Source organism: Microtus oregoni, unplaced genomic scaffold, assembly GCF_018167655.1.
Source record: "Microtus oregoni isolate MIOR12 unplaced genomic scaffold, Mior012 000048F_ref0000485, whole genome shotgun sequence".
NCBI lineage: Eukaryota > Metazoa > Chordata > Mammalia > Rodentia > Cricetidae > Microtus > Microtus oregoni.
In genome coordinates, this window is record NW_024543222.1 from 16,619,390 (window position 1) to 16,640,956 (window position 21,567).

Here is a 21,567-nt window from a genome sequence, read left to right on the forward strand (position 1 = left end):
TGAGTGCTGCCTCACTGTGCTGCTGGAGCAGGGAGCTCTTCCATGCCCACACCGACCACCTCCCTACTTGTTTTGAACCTCAGGCTTTTCTATCGCCAGATCTTTCATGTAATTTTAAGTGTTTTTCTAAACTGAATATCTCGGCACATGGCAATAATCCCAGCTGCTCAGGAGGCTGAAGCAAGATGATCCAAGTTCAAGGCCAGTCTAGGCAATTTAGTGAAAACCTAGCTCACTTTTTAAAAAAAAAATATTTTAAAAGAGGACAGGGATACAGCTTGATTGTATAGCTTGTGCTTAGCCCTGAAATATTTTCTATGTATTAGGTTTATTAGCAATAACTTCATCCAAAATATGACCGTTTTCTTGCCTAAATAGTTTGAATGCAAGTCTTTAGCCTTGATCTGGAGAAGAGAAATAGAAGTGGCATTTGACTGTCTATATGAATGTCATTTATTTTTAATTTAGGAAACCAATTACATTATTCTTTTTTTTCCCACAGAAATGGCAAATAAGCATTTCTCTTATTTTACACATCAGAGGTGTCAACTGCTGTTGCCTCTTGCTTGAGTTATCACTTCCTAATTCTGAGCAGTCCACAGGCACACATTTTTCTTTTCACCACTCTTTCAGGCCCTCACTACCACCTCAAATCCTCTCAATTCTCCTGGGAAAGAAACACAGCTACACAGTGACCCACTTGACCTTCCTACTACCAGAAGCTTTGTATTGTTCCCATGTGGACCTGGAAGAATGAGAAATGAAGTGAGAACAGGCTTCAGACAAGAGTAGCTCTGACCTTGTGCATTTTATGAGTTCGAGTAATGTTTTATCCAGAAATTGCTATTCTATAAATTGATTTTACATAAGAATAAAACCCAGTACATTAAACATGTCTTCACCTACACCTCATAACCCCCTTCACTCAGGCAAGAACCAGAAAGATGCACAGAGAGGATGCTCCTGTTTCAGGAGCTAGAATACATGGCAACAGAACCTATAGGAAGAAATTGGGCGGGTAGGTGGAGAAGGACACACATCCAGATGTGAATGAGAGGCACCTGCTTTAGCATTTCTGGCCTCATTCCCCTCAAAGGTTGTCCATCACCATAGTTAGCTGAGGTTGTATCAACAGAGGGCACATTGAAACGATGGAGAGAGGAAACCTAGTGGGCCTCTCGAATCTGAGGCAGATGGTGTAGATGTAGAAGCCTGAGGAGGTTCAGTCAGCCATGCAGAGAAGAAAAGCTGGCTTTGTCTTCAGGCTCTGGGTCTCTCTCTACTGGTCCACTGGCTGTCTTGAATAGACTTCCTGTGTGCACACTGTGGAATGTTCCCAGGTGGTGCCTACTTTGCCAATGACACTCTTTCTTTCGGTTGCTCCCATTTCACAGAATTTAGTTTAGTGTGTAGTTTAGTGTGTTTACACACACACACACACACACACACGGCATACCAGTATTTGCTGGCCCATAATTTATTTGACTACAGTGTGTGACTATGAGCTGAGAAAGGGGTAAAAGTATTCTCTGACTAAAAACAATCTCTCCATCTCTGACAGTTGAGGAAGCATCTATAGGGAACTCAGAAGGGGCATTCATGAAGGTGTTGCAGACCCGGAAGGAGAATAACAGCACTGAACTCATTATTGAACCAGAGACAGGCTATTCAGACCAAGAAAATGCCAAGTACTCCAGCTCCATGGAAGAAGATATCGACTTTAATGATGAAAATGATGTTATGAGTGCCCTGAATTACATACTGCCATATTTCTCTGAGGGAAATCTGGAAGATGTAGTATCAACAATGTTACCATACATTAAACTGCTGTTTTCTCATGACCAAGATTCAGAGAGTTCCTTGGTATCTTTGCAGAATGATACACAAAGTCTCCTTCCTACAAATGAATCTGAATCTGGTAACTTCACTAACAAAAATAAATTGAATGAACTTTATTTTCTGGAAAAGTTATTAGATGAAGAAATTGATGAGGTTAAAAAGGAAGAGGAAACTATACTACATAAGGAGAAGTCTAATAATTCAGGTAAAAAATTTAAACAACAAATATTTGGACAGAGTTGGGCACCTGCCCAGGCAGAGGAAAACAGTCTTGCAGAGATTGAGAAGGCAGAGAAAAGACTCCACAGCCTGAACCGAGTGCTCAAGAGGACAGGAAGCATACAGAAAAGGCACTTTAAGGGAGTGAGTGACAAGAGCCTGTGGAATAAGCAGAGTGTCCAGACACCTGTGGAGAGTATTGCCAAAGACGGGCAGCTCGGGATCCCACCCACAGCAGAGTTGCAGCAGCTCAGTCTAGTTCAGAAGCCCAGGATGTCAGTGGGAAATTCCTTCCACCCAGAGCCCTTGCTCCCAAAGGAGCATGGGGAGGCAGTGTCTTCTTCCACAGAACAGTCACTGGTGGACAAGACTCCCACTACAAAATCACTGCCTGCGTTCATAGACAGACGAAAAGACTTGTCTTACACCATTTTTGTTTTAGAAAGTGCAAATGCCAATGTGAAAAGAACGAAGGGGTCTAGCCCTAGTTTACTATCTGAAAAGAGACATAGAAACCTTAGGAAGAAAAACTATCATTTCCGGTTGATTGCAAAGAGTCCAGCATCCTCTGCAGTGAGGAGCCTGGTAAATTCCCCTGCAGGAGGGGTCTTTTCATCTTTAGGAGACCTGAGTTATGCAGAAAAGCCTTTTGCACAATTAGATGCTGCCTTAGAACTTCTTTCCAAAAAACCTCTGGCTGCATCTGATATTGATGATATTCAAGAACACATCTTTGAACCAACCACCCCTATGTCTGAAGAACCTATATCAGAAAATATATTCCCTGAAATGACTGCTGTAGAGTCTTTTGGGCCTACATACGATTTAATTCCAACAGGTATCACTGTGCCTGAAGAAACTGCATCAGAAATTATACCCTCTGAGAATCCTATTGTAAAGTCTCATGTGCCTACCTCCGATTTAATTCCAACAGACATCACTGTGCCTGAAGAAGCTGCATCAGAAATTATACCCTCTGAGAATCCTATTGTAGAGTCTAATGTGCCTGCATCTGGTTCAATTACAACTCTTCAGCAAGCCAGCAAGCCACAGTTAGACTTCATCTTGGGGCCTGACTCCCATGAATTTGCTTACTCGTTGCTGATGTCACCAGGTGAACGCTTTGAATCTCAGCTAAACCAGCAGCTGCGGCCCCTCATCCCCAACAACAACGTGAGAAGGCTTATTTCTCACGTTATCAGGACTTTGAAGATGGACTGCTCTGATCCCAGTGTGCAACTGTCCTGTGCCAAGCTCATCTCCAGAACCGGCCTCCTGATGAAGCTTCTCAGTGAGCAACAAGAATTCAAGTTGTCCAGGGCCGACTGGGATACGGACCAGTGGAAAACTGAGAACTACATCAATGAGAGCCCAGAAACCCAAGGTGGACAGAAGGGTCTGGAACCAAGTCAGGTGAGGACAATGTTGGAACTGAGTCCCCTGTACTCTCTCAGTCATTTAAGCAGAAAGACTGGAGGCTTCTATTCCAGATCTTGTATTGTCCACATAACACTAGCCCAGCCAAGACAGTGGTTCTCACTATGGTTCTAAATTTATTGACAGAAGGCAACCTAAAACTCAAAACATAAAAATTGTGTTAGATAGGTAGCACATTTAATTTGGTATGTTCTTTTAAAATCTGCAAGCTACTAATGTAGAAAAGTTTTATTATTTTTTTCATATTGTCATTTTGTTTTATAGTGTTGGGGATTAAATTCAGGACCTTGTATACATAATATACAAGGACTTGATCACTAAACTATATACTGTAGCCCATAGTCTTGCTTTTGTTTATTGTGCTATTGGGGCATTCTGTTTTGTTTTGTTTGAGACAGGGTCTCACTATGTAGTTATATCTAGCCTAGAAATTGCTGTGTAGACCAGGCTGGCCTTGAACTTTCAGAGATTCACTTGCTTCTGTCTCCAGAGTGCTGGGATTAAGAGCCTCACCAAGCCCAGCTCTTAGTTTTATTGAGTCAAAGTCTTTTTGTATAATCCAGGATATCCTAGAACTTACCTGGTGTTCTAGGTTGTCCTTGAACTTATGGCAGTCCTCCTATCTTAACTTCCCAATTGCTAGATTATATATAAGTTACCATTCACAAGCCCAAGAAGGAATTTTAAGCAATTAGCCTTCACTTTCTGTCATTCTTTTAATTTTATTATTATTTAATAGCCACACAAATGTCCATTCATTTATTTCATATATTCCAGCGCACAAAAGAAGTTCCGGGATACAGCTACAACAACAAAGTCATCTTGGCAATATCTGTAACTGTAGTATTGACAGTGTTGATTATCATTTTCTGTCTCATTGAGGTAAGGACAACAATACATTCCTGTGTCCAGCATGTGCCCGGTCTGTGTCATAGGTTTAGAGGCCGCGAACTGAAAACCTGAGCCACTGACCCTCTCTGTCTACAAATAATGCCCCCGAGTGTCCACAGGTACTCTGTGAAGTCGGGCTCCTCAATGTCAGGTCATTATGTAACGTTCTGATTTGGTGTCAGACTGGTGGTGTTGCCGTGAGAGGCTGTGGGAGCAGTGGAGAGTTCTCTGTCAGTGAGGATGGTGGAATTTTGAGGCTAGAAGGCAGAAATCAGCATGGGGTCAGTTCATGACCTCCGGGAGGATGTCCTCTGGCCCCTGTACAGACAGCACCTCCACACCTAATGTGGTTGTGACCTCCAGGGAAATCTCTGTAAAGTCCTATATTGCTCTTTAGTGGTGTGTACTGTTCACCACTGTGCTGGAATTTATTCAAATTTTCATTATTTTTTCTGCCAATTTAGATGATACTCTGTGAGTAGAGTAAGCATGCCCAGTATTTTGCCTACAGTAGATAACAGTGGTATTCAAAGAAGAGAAATGACGCATTCCATCAATTCTACTATGAGGGTGATAGAAATCAGTACTTATTAAAATAGCATCAGAGAAAGATGTTTGTGTACTTCTGTAGTCCTTGCTCTTAGGAAACAGAAGCAGGATGATCCATAGTTCACAGTCATTCTCAGCAATGTAGTGAATTCAGGCCAGGGATATATGAAATGCTATCTTAAAAAAACAGATAAAATAGTAACAGACAGAGAAAATCAATGGACAAACAGTGCGAGGACTGTTGGGGTCTGGGGATTTATATGGCCTGTGCATGCTAAGCATGAGCTATATTCCTAGACACTTAAGACTTTTGAGTAATTTAATAGTTTAGTCAACGGTGGAAAATGGAGTAAATGGTAAGAGAACAATTGCCTGACTGTTTTGTGGCCAAGTAATGAAAGCTTACTCCTTCTTACCTTAAAGAAACCATGCGAGAGAGAAAAAATAGCAGTGGTTTTAAAAATAAATGTGTGGGGGGAAGAGCTGTCTGTTTCCACTCCATAGGCAAAGGCCTTTGCTGGGTCTGGACGCTGTCTTCCACATCCTTCGGGATAGAAGGCTTGTGCCTGCTGAGCACAGCACAGAGTTCTCCATTCTTTGTCTGATCTAATCTCAGACTCCTTGGGAAGAGCTTATCAGCCTCTCCTAGGGTGAAGAGCACCTAGGCCCAGTGGCCAAACTAAGAGTAAATCTCCATTCAATCCCCTGATCCCTAAGCCTGCACCTGGACCCTTCACTGGTCAGTTTCGCCCCCTCAGAGACAAACAGGAAGTACTGGGAGTGTGAGAGTACCAGGAAACCATTGCAAACCACACAAAGCGTTAATATATTTCGTGGTAAAACAACCCAGTGGAAAGGAAAGTGTCTGTAGCCGAGGTCACTCATCTGCCGGCCTGTGTCTCCTCCTGTATGAGTTATGGATGTTCTTGTTCTCAGGGTGTTGCCACCTCAGGGGACGCAGGCTCCTTCTGTACTACGTCCTAGCTCTTGTCTAGCACTGTTTTCTCATTTGTACATTTTCCCACCGCCCCAGGAGAAAAGGAGCTTGAGACAGGGTTTCTATAGCCAGAATGACCTGGAATCCACTATGTACCTGAGGCTGACCTTCAGCTCCTGATCTTCCTGCCTCAGAATCACAGGCATGTGCCACCAAGTCCAGCTGGTGTGCTGACGTCTTTGTTTTGTGACTTTCCACCCTACTGACTTTTCATATTACTTCCAGTATAGTTTTAGTTGATCTCGTCAGCATTTTGGTTGTCTGTTGTTTCCAATACAAATAGTACTAGTTTTTCACCTGTCTTCCCAATTTAGTTTCCTTATTGTGTATTGAGCCCTTCTTGACAGGGCCACCCTGCAGCAGTGATAGAGGAGACCTCTGGACACCTTAGGCCACCCCGCAGCAGTGACAGAGGAGACCTCTGGCCAGGGCCACCCTATAGCAGTGATAGAGGAGACCTCTGGCCAGGGCCACCCTATAGCAGTGACAGAGGAGACCTCTGGCCAGGGCCACCCTATAGCAGTGACAGAGGAGACCTCTGGCCAGGGCCACCCTATAGCAGTGACAGAGGAGACCTCTGGCCAGGGCCACCCTATAGCAGTGATAGAGACATCTTGCTCTTGTTCTTGATCTCTTCAGCAGTGCATTTCTTAGGCTTTTGCTGTATACTTAGATGGAGTTAAAAATATTTTGAATCACCTGACCATGATAGTGCTTACTTTTAATTCCAGCACTCAGGAGGCAGAATGCTGTGAGTTCATGACCTGCCTGGTATACAAAGCTAGTTCCAGGACAGCCAGGACTGTTAAACAGAGAAACCCTATCTCAAAAAACAAAAAATTCATACTTTTAACAGAAATTATTTTTATTAAGAAAGAAGTATTTGCTGAATTTTATCTAAAATAATCAGTATAATATATTAAGTGAAACCTAAAGGATGGTGTTGTGAAGAGACAAAGAAGGGCAGAATGGGCTCCTGAGCTCACTGAACAGGTAAGACTTTAGGTAAGTAAAAGGAATTAGTAGATTTAGAAACAGTGGTCATTGTGATAAGCAGAATTATGTTTTCTCCCCAAACAGGTTTATTCCCACAGAACAAAAGAGGAAGATGAAGAAAAGTCCATAGGGTAAATATGAGACCATCTTTCACAGAGAACATGAGAGTTAGCAGAGAACTTGGAACTCACCTAATTCCCTAACCTGACAGGGAGAAGAAAATTGCCAGAAAGAATATGATCCTCTCTGTTGTTTTGCCTGGCTCCCAAAGAGGCACCTGGCACTAGCATGGATGCCTCTGCTGCCACCAGGCTTTCAAAGAAAGAGGGTGAAATCAATAGGCTTAGGCTGTACCAGCTTTTGTTAGTGTTGTCTACTCCAGCTAGAGACTTCAGAATTGGATGCTTTGGAGAAGAAGCAGGGGAGCCCAGAGTTAGAGTGCAGGGCTGTGAGTGTACAGAGGAGGAAAGTCCATATCCTCATCCTGTTGGTCACCTTTTGAGCCTCTTCTTTCTTTGAGTGACACAAACCTCATAGAACTATAGCTGGGAGAGATTATGGACAATAGTTACCTTTCTTCTAAAGAGGAAATGAAGGACAATGGCAGAAATGTCTGGTCCTGTGGTCACTCTCTGGGGCATGTCAGAAAGAGGACCATTTTCTCCCTGGTGGAGCCCTTGTTTTTAGTTCCTCTCTGCTCAGGCTTTGGTTATATTTCACTTCAAATCTGTACAGCGTATATGTCTGGAAAGTATGCTCTGAGTTTCCTAATTGTCCTTGGATTCAGAAAAGATAACTAATGTGTGTGTTGGTTCTCGTCATGTACTTTACTGCTTTTTTGGAGACATGGTTTCACACTTAGGCTGGTCTGGCACTCACTGTGTAGCCACGGCTGGCCTCAACCTCACAGAGATCCGCCAGCCTCTGCCTCTCCACCGCTGGGATTAAAGGTATTATGCACCTTTATGCCTGACTGGCCTCAGAATCTTGTTTCAGCCTCCCAAGAATTGGAATCACAGGCATGATCTATCATGCACAGCTACCTGTGCCCTTTAAACTGCTCTTACAACTCCTCAGCAGAGACAGGCTGCAGGGTGAAACCCCGTGAGTCTGTGAGCTGTGCTGTGGACTTGGGCTTTGTACTTGGAGGATAAAGCAGCTAGGCAAGCAGGAACAGCCCCTCCCTCACCTCAGCAAGTCTGCCTGTGAGAGCTGATCTGCAGGAGAGCAAAGGGCTCCTGCCCAGAGTGGCTTCTTCAGAGGGAGAAGTTGGTTCAGTGGAATAAGTGGGGCTACTGTCATGCTGGTGCCTCTGCTCCAGGACAATTCACAGGCAAAGATCTCCCCAGGGAGATCTTTTGGAAAGTTCCTAAAAGCCAGATATGCATGGAATTGTTGTTAAGTCCCAGTGCTGGGGTGATCTTTGTTATGGGGAGAGCCAAGATGTCCCCAGACAACACCACACACACACACACACACACACACACACACACACACGGCACAATCACTAACTGTCTTCTACATGTGTTTTCTTCCAAGGAGTAAGAAATGCTACAAGGACAGTGAGAGTCAGGTAAGCCCGAGACTCGGTGCTGTGGCTGGAGAAGGTGGGGCTAACAGAACTAATGTCTCCCCTTCTGTTTCCTAGGAAGGATTTTTCTGGCTAAGGTGGCCACAGTGGCTCACAGATTTATTCAAACGTGACATACGAAAGAAGAGCATGACTGAGGGAATGCAGGTCAAGGAGTCCTCTGCACAGGACGATAGTGCCATTCAGGATGCACCATGGTAAATGTCTAGCTCAAATGAGAAGCTAAGGTCAACTTCCTCATTTCAAAGTTTGAAAGCCTTGGCATTGCTCTTCTTCCAGGGTCGTCAAGGGGGAAGTGATGCCGCCGGCCCTGAAACTGTCAGTCACTGAAGCAGAAGAGAGTGAAGCAGCAGATGACACTGAAGGCACAGAATGATCTGCTATCATTTATTAATAAATTACTTTTGGTAGATTCGTGTCAAAAGCCTTTGTACACAAGTGAAAGACCCCCACTCAATATGAACAGTAGCTAGCAGCAGTAACGTCATTTTTGCAAGGCTTGAACTTTTGAGCAACATAAACGAAAACTAGGACAAGGAAGTTCAACCACAAGGCAAGGGTGGAGGGCCAGACAGGATGTCTGCGGTCAGCCACCTGGCCCCAAGCAATGGGGAACTGAGCAAGAGAAAACCGTTTGTACCCTAGAGAGAGCCAAAGTAGACAGTATATCTGATTACCAGGAAAGCCCCCAAAGCCCCAGACTGACCTTATATGAATTGTCCAATTAAAACCCTGTAACCATGCATCTCGCTTCTGTAGCCGTGCTTCTCGCACCCCTACCATATAAAACTAGTCTCCCGAGAGACTAAGACGCCCCAGGTACCTGTGTACTGAATAAAAGCCTCTTGCTGTTTGCATCCGGAGAGTGGTCTCGCTGTTCCTTGGGAGGGTCTCCCCAGTCTGAAAGACTGCCTACCACGGGGGTCTTTCACAAGTAAATGAAAATCGATGTAGAGCAGTTGATATTGTGGGCCAGTAAAGATAGCTCATTGTGCTATATTCCTTTACACTGTGTGAATATATGTCACTGTGATTGGTTTAATAAAGAAGATGACTGGCCTATAGTTAGGCAGGATAAGTTTAGGCTGGAGAACCAGACTAAGAGAATGCTGGGAAGAATAAGCAGGAGGGGGCCTCAAGAGACGCCATGAGATGCAGAGCAAGCAGAATGGAAAGTACGTACAGGAGGTAACGAGCCTTGGGGGCAGCACATAGATTAATAGAAATGGATTAATTTAAGTTAGAAGAGCTAGTCAAGGGGCTAGAGAGATGGCTCAGTGGTTAAGAGCATTGCCTGCTCTTCCAAAGGTCCTGAGTTCAATTCCCAGCAACCACATGGTGGTTCACAACCATCTGTAAAGAGGTCTGGCACCCTCTTCAGGCCTTCAGGAATACATACAGAATATTGTATACATAATAAATAAATAAATATTTTTTTTAAAAAAAGAGCTAGTCAAAAATAAGTCTAAGCTATTAGGCAAGCATTTATAATAATATAATATTATGTCTTAGTGTGGTTATTTGGGAACGTTTGGCAGAAAAGAGCTGATCCGTGGTCTTGACAGAAGCCTCCCCTTACAGCTCATTGTGTAAAAGCAGTTGCCATGCAAGCCTCGTGACCTGAGTGTGAAGCAGAACCCAAGTAAATAAGATGAATGTGGAGGTTTGAAGATGGCTCCCCTAGACTCATCTATTTGAATAATTGCTTCCCAGTTGGTGGAACTGTTTGGAAAGGATTAAGGAGGGTGAGGCCTTGTTGGAAGAGATGTGTCGCTGGGGGGCTTGAGGGTTCAAAGGCCCAGGCAATTCCCAGTTCTCTCTCCTCTCCCTCTTCCCAATCCCCACATCCCTTCTACCCTCCTGCTCTCTCCTCCCCAATAATATTTTTTCTTTTTATTTATTCTTATACAATGCTTCCTAATCACAGCCTCCACTCCTCCCAGTCCTGTCCCTCCTGCCTACCTTCCCTCTGCTCCAGATCCACTGTTCCTCTGAGAAAAGAACAGGCCTCTCAAGGGTATCAAGTGCACACAGCATAACAAGATGCAGTAAGACTAGGCACAACCCTCATTAAGGCTGACAAGGCAACCCAGTAGGCAGGAAAGGGACCCAAGAGCAGCCAAAAGAGTCAGATACACCCCACTCCCATTGTTAGGAGTTCCGCAAACACCCCAACTAAATAACCCCAGCATGTAATTAGAGGACCTGGCACAGACCCATGCAGGCTCTGAGACTGCTACTTCAGTCTCTGTGAGCCCCTGTGCGTCCTACTTAGCTGATTGTGTGGTCTGTGTTCTGGGGTCCTTGGCTCCTCTGGCTCCTACAATCTTTCCTGCCCCAAGCTCTCCCTAATGTTTGACTGTGGATCTCTGTATCTGCCCCCACCAGCTGCCTGAGGGAGCCTCTCTAAAGATGATTGGGCTAGGCACTGATCTAAAAGTATAGCAAAATATTGTTAGGAATCATTTCTTTGACTTTTTTTTATCAGTTGTGAAGAAACCTTGTACCATGGGGAGGGGAGGCCTCTTGGACCACGGATCAGCACAGACAACACAGAAACACCTGCTATCACAGAAAGATTCTTTATTAAGCGGTGAAGAAACAGCAGGTGCCCTTGCAGGTATCATTTTTAAGAAGAGAAAGAGGGGGGTGTCTATGTGAGAATGGGCTAGGATGTGGTGGTGTTTTGATTGGCCGTGTTAATTAGGTGAACCAAAGGGGCTTTTCATTGCTAGACTTTGGTAGTCATGCTCGGGCATGAGTCTGACGTAAGAAAGTATCCAAATACGGGCTATATGGGTACTTTATGGCTAGCTTTACGGATACAATCTGTGGTTAACAAGGGAAAGGGGAGGGGCAAGGTCTGCCACTGCCATATTTGACCGGGCTTGTTAGGGCTCAAGTTCTGTTTGTTCTTTCCTAGGTCTCTGAGCCATCCAGCTTTGGGTTCCTGGCCATACAAAATATACATTTGAGGGGTAGAGAGATGGTTCAGTATCTAAAAGCACTTGCTGCTCTTCCAAAGAACCTGGATTTGATTCCCAGCACCCACACGGTGACTCAGTCTTACAACTCATTATCGGAGATCTGATGCCTGCTTCTGGCCTCCGTGGGTACCAAGCATGTACATGATGCCCAGACATACATGCAGGCAAAACATCCAAACAGAATTTTTCTTTTTTAAAAAAAAAATTAAGCCTTTGAATTGAAACTTTAGACTCTTGTATCAGGCAGTGAGACTGGAGTAGAAATATAAACTCAAATACCCACTCTGAAGGGAGGGTCTGCAGGCCTGTGGAAGATTGGACCCGGCCCCTGCAACAGGCGCATGCCGGTTCTGGGAACCTAACCTTGCTTCTTGTTTGTAGTATTTCTCCAGCCCCAGTACTAGGTTGAGGAAAATCGGATTTGGCCGCTGCAGGCGCTGAGAGAGAGACAGATAGCCTCGGCTGCCTGCGCTGTGGTAGAAACTGACCGAAGGAAGGACGGACAAGGCGGCCATGCGTGGTCCGTCTGAGGGGCACGGGTCTAGAGTTGGCGGGCAGTGAGCCAGAGTGACCCCTAGCCGGCTGCACTCCTCACGTTCACGTCTTGGGCCTCCCACAGCATTCTCTCTCTGCTCACAGAGTTCTCCCAGCTTGACCTTCTGTGTAGGATCCGGGTCTTCCCGAACGCTGCAGGTGATCCCGGTTTCTACATCATCATCAAGTTTTACTGGGGGAGGGACGCACAGAGAACCCCAAAGGCATGCGACCAGAAGCTTTTTTTCCCCAGGCTTTCTGGAAGGTTATGTGGTTTTATTGTATTTTATATTTTATTTTATTTTATTTTGAGACAGGATTTCACTACGTAGCTCTGGCTGCCCTGGAACTTGCTTTGTAGACCAGGCTGACCTCGAACTCCAGAGACCGGCCTGCCTCTGTCTCATCAGTCCTGGGATTAATGGTGTGCACCACCACCGCCCAGCAGTTACATGATTCTTTTAAGGGTTCCTGGCCATGACTGTGGTGTGCCCAAGAGTACTCCTGTAGAATATTTCATATCAGTTTATGTTGTTATTTATTTTTTAAACTCTTCATCACAAAAATTTGGCTTCTATTGCGCACGTGTGTGCGTGTGTGTGTGTGTGTGTGTGTGTGTAGGTAGGTAGGTAGGTAGTAGGCACAGAAGGCGTGGAGCACGGATGTTGAGTCAGAGGATGACTTTATGGAATCAGTTTTCTCCTACCTTTACTTGGGTTATAGGAATTGAACTTAGGTCTTGAGGATTGCATTGACACACAGCAAACACCTTTACCTCCTAAGTGAACTCGCTGCTGCTGAAATTCTGTTATTTTTATGTGGGTTTAAAGTGTGAGTTTGACCAACTTTGTCACTTGTGACTTTATGTTCATTACTCAGAATGCCTGTCTGAACTCTGATTCCCAGAAGATGGACAAAGCCATGGTTCTTAACCTGGGGGTTGAACGACCCTTTCCCAGGGGGTCACCTAAGGCCATTGGAAAACACAGATATTTACATCACAATTTATAGCAGTAGCAAAATTACAGTTAGGAAGTAGCAACAAAAATAATTTTATGGTTGAGGATCACCACAGCATGAGGAGCTATATTAAAGCCTTTGGAAGGTTGAGAGCCAAGGTTTTAATACCTTAATGCCTTATAGAAGCCCTAATCCACATTAACTGGCAGTCCATTTTATTTTCCCAGAGATTTAGAACATCCCATTATGTCCCTCAATTCAACCACTTGACTGGCTGTTTTATCTCTCTATGCGCTGTTGACCTTGCTGCCTATTCTTATTTGTATTGGTTCCTCATGGATTAAACCTTTATTGACTTTGAGAACTCCACTCAGTTGTAATTACAAGTATGCTTGTCCTCTTTTGTATACTGTTAAGACCTTATTCCACTCTAGACCACCCACTTCCTAGAGTGGAAGTGACTACCTGAAGACGTTCTTTAATTTTTGGACTATGCTCTACCTGTTCCTAGCCTAGATAGGTCTCATATCCGCTGTGCGATGTTCTTCTGTTTCATTGGCTAATGATTAAAGCTATTTTGGCCAGTGGCCTAGCAGAGTAAAACCAGACTGGAAATCGGAACAGAGATAAAGAGAGAAAGTGGGCCGAATCTTAGAGAAGCCATGTTGCTGCTGAAGAAGGACATTAGAACCTTACTGGTAAGCCATAGTCTTCTGGCGATACACAGATTAATAGAAAATGGTTAATTTAAGATGTAACAGTTAGTTAATTGAAGGGGCGTGGTCGATCAATATGTTAGAATTAACCAGACCAGCTTAATGTAATAGATTTAGTTTTAATAAACAGAAAAAAGGGACCTTACAAAACCAGGGTTCCAGCGACCAGGAGTGCAGGGAACAAAGAAGAGGAACCTGGATGTTTTTATCTTTTTCACTTGGCCTCAGGGGGACACACCCTAAACAAAATGTGATTGGACTTCCCGATCAGTTAATAAAAAGCTAGTGGCCAAACTGTTGTAATTAATATGGTTTCTGTGTGGTTATTCGGGTCCGGATGAATGCGCAGCCCCCACCTATGCATATCCATTTAGATAGTATAGATAGTACTGGAAAGATTAGAAATCATGAAAAATTGTAATTAGTTCCTGGTACTGTTTAGATAGCAAAACCATTTCATAAACTTTAGATTTTAAGAATTTCACAAGTTACTGGGTGGTGGTGGCTCATGCCTTTAATCCCAGCACTTGGAAGACAGAAACAGGAGAATTTCAGAGTTCAAGGTCAGCCCGGTCTACAGAATGAGTTCCAGGACAGTTAGGGCTATACAGAGAAACCCTTGTCTTGAAACCAAAAAATAAAAAAGTAAGAAATAATCTAAAAAATTTACAAGTTAATCCCACTAAGAGCGATAAACTCAAGATATAGTCAAGAGGAAAAAGTGATCATATTAAGTCTATTTACTTAACACAGAGCCTTGGGTTACAACTCCCCCTCCTCCATTTGTTATCCAATTAGACTATAGATGTGTGCTATCCATATAGTTTTGCTATTTTTTTCATTTTTAAATACAGGAAATATTTTAAAGTAAAATCGAAAAAGTCTTCACCTTAAGAGGAGTATTTATTTCATCCCATCACACCCATCAATGCCATGAAGGAAAATGATTGACAGCCAGAACTGTAAGGGCCTCAGTAAGAGATGACTCCTGCTGCCAAGCCTGACAGCCTGAGTCAGAGTTCCAGAACCCACATGGTTGAAGAAGAAAATGTTCTGGGCTGGAGAGATGGCTCAGAGGTTAAGAGCATTGCCTGCTCTTCCAAAGGTCCTGAGTTCAATTCCCAGAAACCACATGGTGGCTCACAGCCATTTGTAATGGGGTCTGGTGCCCTCTTCTGGCCTGCAGGCATACACATAGACAGAATATTGTATACATAATAAATAAATAAATAATTTTTTAAAAAAAGAAAATGTTCTGACAAGTTGTCCTCTGACTTCCACATGCACACTGAGGTGTTTGCATGCACACACAGATAGATAGATAGATAGATAGATAGATAGATAGATAGATAGATAGATAGATGATAGATAGATGATAGATAGATAGATAGATGATTGATAGATAGATGATTGATTGATGATGGATAAATAGATAGATGATTGATAGATGATGGATAGATAGATAGATAGTTATTATATTATGCAAAATAAACACGAGCCTTTCAAACATAAAATTACTTTCAAGTCCTGGTGTGATGGGACTTGTAATCCCAACACCTAGGAGTAGAAGCAAGAAAAGTCCAGGATAATCTGAGTTATATGCAATACCCTGTCTCAAAACAAAACTAAACACCCATTGGCTGGAGAGATAGCTTAGTGGTTAAGAGCACTGGTTGTTCAATTTCCAGCATCAACATGGTGGCTCACAACCTTCTGTAGCTCTAGTCCTGAAGTGCCTAAGGGCACTAGGTACACATGTGGTACAGAAACATGCAGGCAAAACATTCATACTTTAAAAGCCACTTATTTTTCAAATATTCTCAAATTATCACATGAAATACTGAATTTTTATATCACTGAAAATATATGCCAATAATTTAAAAACTCTTTAGGTATAAAGCCTGTGGGGAAAGTTCAAGATTAGATCTAAGGAAATAAACTTGCAATTATTTCTTCTTTCTTGTCTTGAAATGTATCTTACTGGTAAAAATAACTTGTTAAAATTAATATCATCTAAAGTGATTTTTATTGGATTTCTTTTTAGGTCTTTATTTTCTTTAACCTTTTTTTTGTTTTTCTGGTTTTTTTTGTTTCTACAGCCTAGCCAAAGCTTCCACTTCCCCACAGTAATTATTTGCAATGCAAAGAAACGTGATAAAAGCACTTTGCCTTAAGAAAACCTACTGGGAAAAAAGAAGAAAAAGAAAAAAAAATAAAAGCTACTGGGAGCTGGGTGGTGGTGGCAGCAGTGGCAGCGCCCACGCCTTTAATCCCACCATTTGGGAGGCAGAGGCAGGTGGATTTCTGTGAGTTCAAGACAAACCTAGCCTACAGGACAGCTAGGATTGTTACACAGAGAAACCTTGTCTTGGAAAAAAAAAAGAAAATCTATTAGGTGTTGGGCTCCTTGGTGCACACTTTTAAACCCAGTACTGGGAGGCAGAAGCAGGCCTTCTCTGTGAGTTCCCAAGGCTACAAAGTGAGACCCTGTCTCAAAAAAAAAAAAACAAAAAAAAAAAAACCAAAAAACCAAAACAAAAAACAACAACAACTTTTTTTAAAAGACAGGGTTTCATGTAAAACAGCCTGACCACCACTGCTATGTAATAGAGTAACCTTGAACTCCTGAGCCTCCTGCCTGGTTTGTATCTTGACGAGGAGGAGCTATATGTCCAACCCTAAGTAAATGTCATACACATTCTTTCAGATGGGTGTTGCATGGACTAAAAGAAACTGAAGGCTTGGAATTAGTTAGCAATAGGAAATAATCAAGAATACAGAAAAGAACACCATCAATGGGAATAAAGAGAAACAAATTTAAAAAAACAAAACAGGAATCGAAGTTCTTAAATAGACAAGGTACAGGAAGACACAATTTGGGCAGATCTAGCAGTCTACCCAGAAAGGTTCACAGGAAATGATGCCAATTTTCTACCGCTTCAAAACAAACTGTACTAAAACCTGACTGTCTAGAACTGAAATCATTTCTCTGCCACAACTCTGGATGTTGTCTGGCTAGGTGGCTCTCATTTGCAGCTCTCCAAAGCTAGAGTCCACTTTGTCTGAGTAAGTGATGGTTCAACAGGGCTGCATGTCCAAGATAACCTACTTACATTATGCTCTTTTCACTTACACTGAAAACAACCAAATAGAAAATGATTAATTGCAGGTGAGATGGGTCACATGTAGCCTAGGATGGCTTCAATGTCCTATGTACTCAAGGGCACCCTTCAATTCCTGAATCTCCTGCCTTTACCTCCCAAATACTGGAATTTATTTATTATTTAATTTTTGTTTTTTTCCAGACAGAGTTTCTCTGTAGCTACGGAGCCAGTCCTGGAACTTGCTCTGTGGACCAGGCTGGCCTTGAACTCACAGAGATCCACCTGCCTCTGCCTCCCGAGTGCTGGGATTAAAGGAAGGCAACACCACTGCCCAGTTAATTTTTTCTGCTTCACGAATTTGCGTGTCATCCTTGCCCAGGGGCCATGCTAATCGTCTCCATATCGTTCCAATTTTAGTATACGCGCTCCCGAAGCGAGCACTTTTTTTAAAGATTTACTTTTATTCTATGAGTGTTTGCCTTCATGTATGTGTGTGCATCACATAAGTTCCTATGGTTCCTATGGAGGCCAGAAAAATTAGTTGGATCCCCTGCAACTTAAGGTACAGAAGGCTGTGAGCTGCCATGTGGGTGCTGGGAATTGAACCCAGGTCCTCTGTAAGAGCAGCCAGTACTCTTATTGCTGAACCATCTCTACGGTTTCAAGTGCTGGAACCTCAGTTAGGTCACTAATTTATCTCTTAATATATAATTACATTAGAAATAAGAACTTGATTTTAGGAGGTTAGAGATGGCTCAACAATTGAGAGTACGGGATGCTCTTCCAGGGGACCTGGGTTCAAGTCCCAGCACCCACACCAGCAGCTCACAACTGTTCATAACTCCAGTTCCAGGAGACCTGACACCTTCACACAAATGTGCATATAAAGTAGAATTAATTTTTTAAAAAACCCTTGATTTTATTGCTAAAATGGCAGTTGATGCTAGTTGTTTACTGAGGTTAGCTAACGCTGTTCACTGAAGTGCCTACACATCTGTAAACAGCCTACAGTAGAGAAACTTCTCAGTTACCTAGGACTTTTAAAAGTGTTCTAGCCAGGCCTAGCCTCCTATCCTGTAAGCTTAGCTACTCAGGAGGCCGAAATAAGAGCATCTCCAGTTAAAGGCTAATCTTGAAAATGTGGATGAGAAGTTGGTTTTGTTTTGTTCAAGGTCAAGGATGTAACTCAGTGGTAGGGCACTGAGTGGAGGGGTCAATCTGCAGTAAAAATAAACCAAAATAAGGAGTGAGTGTCGCAGTGAGGGGATGCAGCATTGCTGCTACCTATGGTGCTACATTGGTCAAATCAGTAATTAGCCGTTAGATCGAGAGCCTACTGTACCCTACCTTGTTAAAAGAGAGAAATTATTTATTTTAAAGTACTGCAACATTTATCTTCCTAAGTTTACAACACAGTTCAAACACTTGAATCGGGAGCTCAGAAGCATGTTCCGAATTTGACTGCATAGGATATCATCTAGTGCGAGGGCATCTACAGGAAACCAATGTATGAAGGCCACAATCATGTGAATCACAGCGAGACCTATCAATTCCAACATGACTGGGGCACAGTGGCGACTCCTTTAATCCCAGCACTCCCAGTAGGCGGACCTCTGAGCTCCAGGCCAGTCAGGGCTACCCAGTCTGTTTTGTGAGTTTGTGTGTGTGTGTGTGTGTGTGTGTGTGTGTGTGTTTGTGTGTACAGCATTCCTTCCATGTGTGCCCACAAGCCAGAAGGGAGCACCAGGTCTAATTATAGATGGCTGTGAGCCACCAGGGAATTGAACTCAGGACCTCTGGAAGAGCAGTCAGTGCTCTTAACCACTGAGCCATCTCTCCAGCCCCCCAGACTGTTTTGAAAAGCCAAAAACAAGCTCCCTTCCCCCCACCAAAAAAAAATATGTAGGTATTTTATGACTTCTACTTTCAGGTACTTTTCTTTTGGTGCAGGAAAAGCACTGGATTTAAAGAAAACTTGACTTTTTTAAAATGAATCTCTAGTCACTTGGGTTTCTTTTATTCTTTTGTCTTTTTTTTTTTTTTTTTAATTCCCAAGTGCTGGGATTATGTTTCACCACCACTTGGCTGATGGGGAGGGCAACTTACTAAGCCATTTTATTTACTTTTGTCTTCATTACCATTTTTTTTCTTCCTAAGAACTAGTGTACTAGGGCTGGAGAGATGGCTCAGTGGTTAAGAGCACTGACTACTCTCCCAGAGGACCCAGGTTCAATTCCCGGTATCTACATGGCAGCTCACAATTGCTTTAACTCCTGATACTCCCACACAGATATACATGCAAGCAAAAACAAAATGCATCTTAAAAAAAAAAAATACTAGTGTACTTCCTATTATTGAACCAGTTAGTTTTGCCATTATACTTTTTTTTTATTTTTCCATTCAAAAAATTTACACTTCTTCCCCTCCCCCCATTCCCCTCCCGCTCCCCCACTTCCCCTCCTCCCTCCCTCTCCCTCCTTAAGAGAGGGCAGGAAACCCTGCCCTGTGGGAAGTCCACCCCCCACCACATCCAGTCCTAGGAAGCTTTGCATCCAAATAGACAAATAGACTAGGGTCCCAAAAAGCCATTGATAAAGGCACTGGGACTTGTTTCTGCTGCATTATACTTTTCTTTTTGAGCCTCAATTTATATGGCTTTTGTCATAACTTCTCTTTACATAACTGCTTGGTTTTTGACCTTTTTCTTGCAATTTCTTATTTTTGAAAGTAGGTAGGATATAACCTTGAGTTCTCCCTCCATTCTTCTGAATGAGAATAATTTTTATATTTTCTTAAGTTACACATAAAAATCATAAAGTAATAGAATGCTTAAAAACTCACTTTCCATCTCACTACATAGAATGGAAGTCAAATGGACACCTGAAATACTAAGAAGCCTGTGTCAAAGGTGAACTGGGACTGAAAACAAGCAAAGAAATAAACTGTGGTCAAAAATACATGAAATCTTGTCAACATCTTTTTATGCCAAAATCGATTCTAAGGGAGCAAAATGTTCTGTAAATTTTAACAGTAACAGTAAATTTAGGCACTGATGTTAACTAAAAATACATATTATGAACAGTCAGCTTCTCTCCTGTAACTCAGTATGTTTTCTAAAGCAATAAAACAATTCAGCTTTGTCTCAAAACTGAAATTCAACGTATTATAAGAGTAATGTGAATATTATTGGTTTTTATGATGTTTTATTTATTTTTAGACACAGGGTCTTGTTGTGCAGCTCAGGCTAGGCTGGAACTAACAGCAATCCTCATGCCTTAGCTTCCGAGTGCTGGGATTACAGGGATGCAGCAACCACACTTCTGTGATCTTGAAAGTAAATGTCCTTGTTTCCAATATTTTCAGTGTTGATTATTTCCAGTGACTGTCTGCCTCATAATGCCTCTATAAAAACAGAAGCCAGAAAAATCAAACAATCATTTATAAACAATCTTTTTTATAAATAAGGCAGTAAAAATAAGTATGAAAAATAAAGACGCCCAAATTGGCATGGCTTCTGGAAGTCTCAGGCAGAGTGAGAATGTGGGTCTAACTTTAGTTCTAGGATCATCCTATCAGATTATACTGTAACTTTACCACCAACCACAGAAACTTGATTAAGAACATTATTGACAAAAATAAAACACAGTGGGGCTGAAAGATGGCTCAGCAGTTAAGAGCATGCCCCTGTAATCCTGGCCCTCCTGTGGCATATCTGGAGGCAGAGACAGGAGAATCCCTGGGAGCTTGCAGACCAGTGCAATGAGATGCTGTCTCAAACACAGTAGAAAGCAAAGACCAACAACGAGCTTGTCCTCTGAACACCCCATGACAACTGTGGATCACATACAACCACATTCACCCACATACACAAACGTGCACACATGCATCACACAGGAAAGACACTGGTAGAATGGTGTGTGTGTGTGTGTGTGTATGTAGAGGCCTGATCACACCTCAGAGTGTCATTCCCCAGCTGTACACCCTAGTCTTTTAAGACAGCCTCACTAGCTTGAAGCCCAGGTCCAGCTGTCCTGGCTGCCTCGTGAGATCCAGTGATCTGCCTGTCTCAGGTTTATTTCATGTGGGTTCCAAGGATAAAACTCTTATCTTCATGCCGGCATGGCAAGCATTTTATTGAATGAAGTATCTCCCCAGCCCATGATGAAATGATCTCTAAGTTTTTCTCTAACAATGTAGATATGTAATAACTATATTTAAAATGTTAAGCCTGTATCCTAAAAATAAACAAAACCAGGTGTTGAATCAGGTTATGTGAGCTTTTAACTTTATATTTTAACATAATAAACACCTAAACTTATTTGGTATCAAACTGATTTTCCAAGTACAGCAATAGATAATATAAATTTCTAGTATTTATTCTTCCCAAAATATTTTTTTTGTTTTGTTTTGTTTTTATGAGACAGGGCTTCTCTGAACAGTCCAGTCCTGGCTGTCCTGAAACTCACTTTGTAGACCAGGCTGACCTCGAAGTCACTGAGATCCACCTGCCTCTGCTTCCTAAATGTTGGTATTAAAGGCATTTGCCACCACCACCCTGTTCCAAAATGAGTTTTTAAAGTAAACTATATTATCAGCTTATGTTGTATGAGCTGTGTCCACAACATGATAAAACAAGGAAATGACATTAAAACACTGGAAGTGAGTACATGATATACCTATAATGTCTTCATGAAAGGTGGTGGTGCATGCCTTTAATTCCAGCACTTGGGAGGCAGAAGCAGGTGGA

General features: G+C 42.6%; 1 protein-coding gene and 1 non-coding gene across 2 annotated transcripts in view; both read right to left on the minus strand.

Moving 5' to 3' along the window:
* The window catches only part of LOC121436248 (DNA repair protein RAD51 homolog 3-like), a 56,642-nt gene that overhangs the window by 13,566 nt on the left and 21,509 nt on the right, over positions 1-21,567 (minus strand). The gene's annotated exons all lie outside the window — the stretch shown is intronic.
* Positions 17,155-17,261, minus strand: LOC121436355. The gene has a single exon (XR_005972690.1). It is a non-coding gene; the product is annotated as a U6 spliceosomal RNA (small nuclear RNA).